Genomic DNA, 9,387 nt, shown 5'->3' on the forward strand with positions numbered 1-9,387 from the left:
TACACAAATTGTTTTTACCAATATTAAATTCTGTAAATGAACTAGTTGTATTATCAAAATTTTACTTTAGGAGTAAATTCTAACATACAAAGTGATCCCTCCAACCTTAAATTACGTAGATAAACTAGTTGTATCACTAGAATTCAACTTTGGAAGTAAACTCTGAAAAAAATGTTTCCTTCAACTTTAAATTATGTGGATGAATTAGCTGTATCACTAGAATTCTCATTTGGGAGTAAACTCTGACATACACAGTGTTCCCTCCAACCTTAAATTATGTGGATGAATTAACTGTATCACCAGAATTCTCCTTTGGGAGTAAACTCTAACATTCAAAGTGTTCCCTCCAACTTTATTTTAATAGATGAATTTGTAGTATTATCAAAATCCTTCTTTGGGAGTAGATATTGACACCCAAATTGCTCACTCCAACTTTACTTTGATAGATAAACTGGTTGTGTCATCAAAATCTTCATTTGAGAGTAGATCTTGACACACAAAATTGTTCACTTCAACATTATTTTGATAAATGAACTAGTTGTGTCATCAAAATCCTTCTTATGGGGTAGATTTTGACACACAAAATTGTTCACTCTACCATATCCACCTTACTATGGAGTTTAATGATTTTTCACCAAAATCTACTCCACCATAAATGTATTTAACAATAATAACATGCATACTTTTTTTTATTAATATAAAATAAAATAATTATATTAATATGACCGGGTCTGAACCAAACCAGTTTGGTAACCTGGGTTGAAACCCGCTTCATTGCACTAATTAGATGCCAATTGTTGGGTCGGGCCGACTGTACAGGTCTTTTGTTTAGGCCCAACACTTTGGCCCGTTGCACATTTGCCTTTGAATTGGGCAAAAGCCCAAGCCCAAGCCCTTTGAAACCCTAGGCTTCTGATCTTCCTTCCGGCGCCGACAACTCTCAACCCTGACGAGCTACATAATCTGGCTGGGCAGTGCCCATTTGGGACTACAATTCCTTTGCACCGCCCCTATATGCGTTGAGTCACCGGCACGGTGATGCGGCCATTTTACACCGCACTCTGTCGACCCACACGACGGCCCCTTCCCCCTTCCTCAACTTTACAGAATAACAATACACCTTTTATCCAACACGACGGCCCTTTATCCAGCACATACACAATACAAAAAAAAGGGAGAAAATAACTTAAAACCTGAACCAATAATTGTGTAATTCTCTTCGTATGAGAACACAAAATAGTAACTTGAAAAACACATTCATAAATTGATTTGTCAGACCGAGAGGACATGGTATTTTCAATCAACCACAACATGATAAAATAAAGATATACATATATTCACTGCATATTTTATCAAGATCATAAAAAATCTATAATCTAAAGCTCTGATACCACATGTTAAATATTTTAACATGAATATTAATAATTGGATTTTCAATTTTCTATGATCAACGATAATAGATAATAACAGTTAGAAAACGTACCTCCCTTAATTATAGTTTGTTGAAGAATCTAACATGACTATGAGATAAAGATCATCCTAACAATTTTACCTTTGAGTGTCTCTTGATGACTAGAGGCACAATAAGGTTGTAGGTGAGAACCCTTTAACCCCTCAATACTATTTATAGACTTCTGGCCATCAAGAAATCTAATATTTTGTGTTTAACTATGATTAGAGATATAGAGTTAATCTTATCTTTTAGAAGTTTTCTTATCCCATTATAACTCATCTATTAATTGATAAGTTTTGAATTATTTTAAACTCTATCAAGATGGGTGTGTGGGACATAGAGTTTAAATAAAATTCTTACATATCTCTCATAGAAAAAGAGATCACGTCTCTTTGTCCCTTGACCCTTGTAGTAAAAATGAGATTAATGTTTTTTTGAAGGGAGATTAAGGAAATAAATTATTATTCGACATCTGAGGGTAATGAGATTAAATTAATTATTGTCACGTTACGATCTTAACCTTTGGGAATGGTTAAACTTAAAACTGATGGATTAGTAGAAGTATAGTATCAATTAAGACGACAAGAAATACAACAAAAGGAATTTCAAAAAATGTAACTAATTATATATATTCAAAGAGAAGTCAATTTTTGAGATGGCATGCATGTGCAAATGCATGAGAATATCCAGAGGCCACTGGTGATTCTAGCTGCCATGTAATGCCCCGTCCTTGAGGGTTCGGAGAGTTAACTTATATCACCTAAAAATCATTTTTCCATTCACATAGTACATATTCTAATTTTTCTCTATCGTACAAAATACTCATTAATTCACAACAAATACTCCAATATAATTATTCTAAGACAATACAAAGTCTTAATATAAATATCAATCTCCCAACAAATCATATCATCAGAGCACAACTAGCTTACTGAATAAAAATCCTCAATACTCATATAAACTTTCTATGTTTAAACCATCATTCTTAAGTTCTTAACTCCTCTTACACATGCTCCATATTCTTGATCCTCAACTGGAACATTCAAATCATCTAAAAAATATTGTGGAGATAAGGAGGGTGAGCTATCCACAACTCAGAAAGCATATAATATATACTAGTATGTAAACATGAGCCTTTTCAGAAAGTTCAGTATGCAGAAACAAAACCTTTTATTTTTTTATACAGATCTCAGAAAAATATGTTATCAGAAAATCAGAGCGACTTTTCAAACTTTTTATACTCAAAGTCAACTATTCATATTTAAAGATCCGTTTCATATTAAAAAAAAAAAACGCTTTGGCATAACATAATTGAACATCTTCATCTTATCATATCATATCGTATCATATCATATACCATATTTAACCCCCGTGGTAGGGTTGTGCTATCCCTAGTATCCAAACCAGGCAGTGTCATATGGTGAACTTCCCTTTTTTCAATCTCGGAGCCCCGAGTGTGCAAACAGGAAAGAACATGTAAAAAGACCACTTTGTTTCCAAAGTGGATGCACTCATATCATATCATATCATGTTGGTACCAACCATATCACGTGAACCAGTATCATCGTATCAGAACCATATTCAGAATCAGATTCAGAACAGATAAGTATGCCAAAGTTTTATCATATCCATATCATATCAAAACACGTGCGAAACATATTCATATCATTTCCATTTGATCAAAAGCAGATCCAAATCTTTTCATATCACATGCATAAAAATCTCAATGATATCATATTCACTTTTTTGCATATTTCAGAATCATGTCAAATATTGCTCATGTCTACACGTTTCATGTCAAAAATATTTCTTTTCTCTTTCATACGTATCTCATGAGTAAGTGCAAAACATATACTGAAGTTGTTTTTCACTCTTTCTTTTTTTAAAACAACATGCACATTTTTACAAACCAACATCAGTTCGTTTATTTTTATGCAAATCTAGCATAGGAACCCCGCTTACCTGGACTTATTAGCTTTTCAAAAATTTCCTAAATAAAATGTCAAGTCGACTATAAATCATTACCTATAAAAATAATCACGTAATTTCTGTAAGTTTCTAATCAATCACGTATTTCGATATTTAAGCTTAAGTTTTTAAAATAACCTATTTTAATTCTTCAAAACTTAAAACTCTCATAATCCCAAAATATATCATCACTTTATAAAATTATCAATATCCACTATAACCAACGTCAACCTCAAAACACCAATATTTAAACCCGAAACAGCCAACAAATCTTACTTCATAAACCAATCACACGAACAACTCCATAATCCAATACAACCGACCCCTTTACTTCTTGGACTCAGTGTGGCACAACCAATTAATTCATAGTAAATATGAGTTATCGTAAAAATACATTTAAATCTCAAAAGTTTTTTGAGAAAATACTTACAATGCTATAATATAATTTTTAAAAGATCATGGAGGCGCTAGAAGTGGCGGCACAACAACAGAATAGTGCAAAATGCACTGTGGCCGTGGGTCTCAAAAATCCACTTTTGAACGGGGACAACCAAAACCCGAGATTGATAAGGAAGGGCTTAGGGAAGTCGGTGAAACTGGTGGTGGTGGTGGTTGGCCGTGGGTGGCGGCGTGGGCGGCGGTTGAAGGCCAAAATGCTCAAAACGAAGATGGAGATAGATGAGCTTCACTGGTGATAGATCGGAGCCAAGGATATATGCATTAGGTAGCTGGGAGGTCGAGGATGAAGTGGTTAAGAAATGGTAGCCGGAGGTGGCGCGACGGTGGCGCTGGATCGAAGTGAACGCCGCGGCTTCAAGCCGTGCGTGGAGGAGAACGCCGGCGAGTGAGGAGCTGAAAACTAAAGGGGGAGGTCGCTGAAGGGTGGGGAAGGTCGTGGGCTAGGTGGTGTCGCTGGACGGACGCGCACGGCGGCGGGCTGGGGAGGAGAAGAAAAACGCACGGGGTGAGGGAGAGAGGCTTGTGCGCGCGGGAGGAAGAAGGGGGGTTCCAGAAGAAAAAGAAAGAAAAAGAGAGAAGAAAAATAGGAAAGAAAAAAAGAAAGAGGAAAAAGAAAAAAAGAGGGAAATAAATGATATCCAATGTTCACAATTTGGGTCATAAAAATTGATCCAACAAAAATTATTTCAAAACAACAATTTAAATAAAATTATTCAAACGTAGTGATTAAATAAAAATAAAATAATTAAACCTAACAATAAACTAATTTAAAATAAAGAGAAATTTAAATGCATAACAATTATTAATATTAAAGAAATATGTCAAATTTTAATTTTCACAAATTAAAAATCACAAAAATAAATTCACTAAAATCTAAAAATTTAAAATAAGATATTCAATTTTTAAAATAATAACAAATAATCTTTTAATTAAAAATATATTAAAATAATGGATGTTACATGCCATCTCTTCTTAATTATATTCAGCATGCAAGTACGTACTACGTACGTATGGCCGGTGACCTAATTTTTCTTTTAAATATCTAATTAATGATGGTACGTTAATTCCATACTCATGATTATTATGACTCTTTTATTTTCGTGTGTAATCAGATGAAAAACTCTAAAAAAAGAAATAATCAGACCAAAAAAATATCCCTCAGAATGAACACATATGAACGAGAAGAAGTAGACGAAAGACCATGAAACAACGTGGTGGAATAAATGAAGACGGACAGAGATGATGTATTCTCAGTGCCCAGTGGTAATCCGTCCAGCGAGACGAGCGCACCAAATGGCTACCTAAACCTTCCAGTTCCAGCACGCGACTCATGTGGACTAAAAAACCCCATATTATAACTGAAATTTTTTTTTAAAAAAAAAAAAGACTTTTGGGCATGTTTGGATAATTTGGAAATATATGAGAATTGTTAGAATTTGTTTGAAATTAGGTTTTGAGAAATGAGAGAGAAAATGTTTAATAAAAATATTTTTTAAAGAAAAATATTGTATTGTAGTTTGTGAAAGTAAATATATAAAGTTCAAAATTAGTTGTTTGAACATAATCTTTTAATATATATTTTTAAATTAACAAGACTTGAATTTATTTTTATGTTTAAGCAATGATTAGGTAATTATTAAAAGAAAAGTTTAAAATTTTAAATAGATTTTTTTTTATATTTTTATATTCGAGTGATATTTAAATATGAAATTATTACGAGTCTTAAAAATCTTCAAAATTTTATGGTTACCCAAGCATGCCTACCCAAAAATCTGGCATAAGTTTATACCTTAGTAGTCATGTTCGGTTCAAACCGCTAAGTACTTCATAGTAATTTCAGCCGGCCCCATAAAAAGCACCCATGCAAGCAAACGAATAGTACTATTGCTGTTAAATACGAAAATGCTCTCGGACTTTCTTTAGGAGGTCATAAATTAAACGTAATAGAATAGAATAAAATGAAATGAATATAATAGGAGAAATTAATGAATGAAACATAATTCATGGAATCAATTATTCTAGCTTAATATTTTTTTAAATTATCAGATAAGGTGGCGGGAACATATGTATATCAGATGATTGTCAATGCTGTCATCCACTTTACTTCATTGATGAATTGGATTATGCCGATCATCATATTCTTAATTATCAACAACTACTTGCTGCATGTGAATTAGCCAACCTTGATCTCACTGATCTAGTTGCCGCACATAGGCCCATTAAATTACTTTAGATTCTAAAACTCATTATAATAGTACTATTTATCAAATTGCTTTGTAGTTCAAAGTTCTTTTGCCTGTACATTATAAGATGAACTCGATGAAGCTGGGATCGAAGCTGCTAGTGATGGAGAACGTAACTGCAATGAAAGGAGATATCATGGATTTCTCCATATATAAATGAAGGAAAGCACGGAACGTCCCACCTGCCCAATATTGCATCTTCCTAATATCGCTAGGAGCATTAGAAGTCAGGCTCAGGTATATAGAAACAGAGGAAACGAGTTAGGGAAAAGAGAGCAAGCATGTGGCAAAGATGTCAAAGCCCTCAGAGAGTCAGATGCTCTTTATTTTAAGGATATGCACGACCATTTAACGATCGATTACATAGATACTTTACATAATATTATTGGCATCAGATCACCAAAGTAATCCGACGCCCCTTTTATTGTACGGATATATCATATTCTTGATTACTAGAGAAAAAACATTGAAAGGTAACCTTGCATTAATCTATTTAATGCAGTGCGTTCAGAGCTATAGAAAATAATACACTGCTGTTGATAGAGAATAATTCACCACACTTTTATTGATTCAGTTTTTGAGTAAATATATACATCACGTATGTTCTATCTTAGGAAAGCAAATGAATTGTAAATTTGAATAATACACAGCAGTTACAAAAATAATAAATGTACAAATTAATGACTGAACAGAAACGTATGAAGTAATTTCCTTTGCTGTCATGGATTGCTGAAATCTGGTTTCCTTTGCTGTCATGGATCGCTGAGATCATGGATATGGTTGACTGCTTACAGCTGCTATTTATGGTCAGTATTGCTTTCCTTAATACGCCCCCGCAAGATTGGGCTACCATCGGCTAGACCAACCTTGAGTCTCAGAAATTCTGTACGCTGTTTTGAGAGTGGCTTTGTCAGTAAGTCCGCAAGCTGATCTTCAGTGTGAACGTGACGGACATGAAGTGTGCCTTTTTGGACTAGATCACGCACAAAATGTAAATCAATTTGTATATGCTTCATTCTTGAATGTTGAACTGGATTGAAGCTCAAGTAAGTTGCCCCAACATTATCACAAAGAAGTAGAGGTTGTGCCTTAAGTGAAAAACCAAGTTCTTGAAAAAGAGCTAATAGCCACATGGTTTCTGACGCTGCATTAGCAAGTGCACGGTATTCAGCCTCTGTGGAGGAGCGGGCAACAGCTTTTTGTTTCTTAGAGCTCCATGAGAGGGGATTGGAGCCAAGAAAGGTAATATATGCCGAAGTAGAGGTGCAATCATCCTTGTTCCCTGCCCAGTCAGCATCACTATACGTTGTCAAGCATGGAGCAACTGATTTTTTTAGGTGAATGCCATGTAATATAGTCTGCTTTAGATATCTCAGAAGCCTTTTAGTTGCTGTCCAGTGAGTGACAGTCGGCTTGTGCATAAACTGTGAAAGTTTGTTGACTGTAAAGGAGATGTCTGGACGAGTCAAGGATAGATATTGAAGACTGCCTATCACTCGTCTGGACTCGGTACTATCAACAGCTGCAGTACCATCAATCAAAGGATATGGGGCTCAGTTTTCATTAAAGGATATGGGGGCTTTACATTTCTTTCTTGGGGTCGAAGTTATTCATACTAGTGCAGGCTTATTCCTATCACAACACAAGTATATTTGAGACTTACTCCAAACCACAAATATGAGTGGTGCAAAGGATGTGTCCACACCCATTTCAACCACAACTTCTCTTCAATTGATTGATGGTGCTGCAGCTGTCAATTTCCCATGCAAAAACGCATTATTGACATCCATTTGTCTCAGTTCCCAGCCATGCATAGTAGCAATTGTCAAAACTGTCCTAATAGTTGCTGGTTTCACTACAGGACTAAAAGTCTCCTTATAATCAAGTCCAGGACGTTGATTATACCCTTTGGCAACAAGTCTTGCCTTAAACCGATCTAAAGATCCATCAGCTTTCCTTTTAACTCTGAAAACCCATTTACATCCAACAGGATTACAGTTGTCAGGAGCAGGAACTAAATCCCATGTGCCATGTCGCATGAGAGCAGTGAGCTCACTAGACATAGCTTCACGTCATTGCGGATGGGTAACAGCTTGGGTAACACACGTTGGTTCAAGAATGGATGGAAGAGGGTGTTTGGTAACTGTGTGAAGCTGCTTAGGTTTAAAGATATCGTTCATTGACCGTGTGGTCATCAAATGAGTACGGGATGGGTGATGTTCTTCGGGTGGACGATTTTCTGGTGGTACAGTGGGTATGATACCAGACAACATAGGCATAGAATTTGAATTGAAATCATGAGATTGAGAATCCAAATTTAAATTTAAATCACCAACCCGTAAAGCATCAGATGTATGATTATGAGGAGAGATTGAGGGGATATTACCTGGAGATGATGCGCCAATGACGGAAACCACTTCCGACATCACTGGTGACGAGGAATTCGTGGGAGAGCTGCTGTCGTGCGCTGGACTAGGAAGGAAATTTCTGGAAGGGAGACTTTCGTGTGGCTGAACGGATAAGAATGAAAAAGGATTTGGTGGGCTGACGTGAATCAATGGGCCTTGCACATTAAGTGGACTTTGGGCTTCATCAAAGTTTACATGCCGTGACATGTAAACACGTTTGGTGAAAGGATCCATGCATTTGTATGCATTTTGATTTTGAGAATAGCCAAGAAAAATGCAAGGTATGGCCTTAGGTTGCAACTTGTGAGTATTATAAGGCTTAGTTAGTGGATAACAAAGACACCCAAATTTTCTTAATTTAAGATAATTTGGCCTTTGACCAAAAAGAGCCTCAAATGCTGATTTGTTTTGTAAAAGAGGAGTGGGTTGACGGTTGATGAGGTAAGTTGCAGTTTGAAAAGCATGAGGCCAATATGTTAATGGAAGAGAAGCATCTTGTAGTAATGTGAGACCGGTTTCAACAAGATGACGATGACGACATTCAGAGACTCCATTTTGTTGGGGAGTGTAGGGTGCAGTGGTGAAATGGCTTATGCCATGAAGGGACAAGTAATTTTTTAGACTTAAAAATTCACCACCATTGTCGGAATACAAGGTTTTAATTTTGGACTCAAAACGGGTTTCAACAAGATTTTTGAATTGAGGAAAAATAGAAGAAACACCCGATTTTGTGACCATGGGAAAGAACCACATGTACTTTGTGTAATGATCAACAAAGATAAGATAATAACGAGAGCCATCAAGACCCGTAAAATGAGCGGGTCCCCAAACATCCATATAAATAATCTCAAGAGGC

Source organism: Juglans regia, chromosome 7 (genome assembly GCF_001411555.2).
Source record: "Juglans regia cultivar Chandler chromosome 7, Walnut 2.0, whole genome shotgun sequence".
Classification (NCBI taxonomy): Eukaryota; Viridiplantae; Streptophyta; class Magnoliopsida; order Fagales; family Juglandaceae; genus Juglans; species Juglans regia.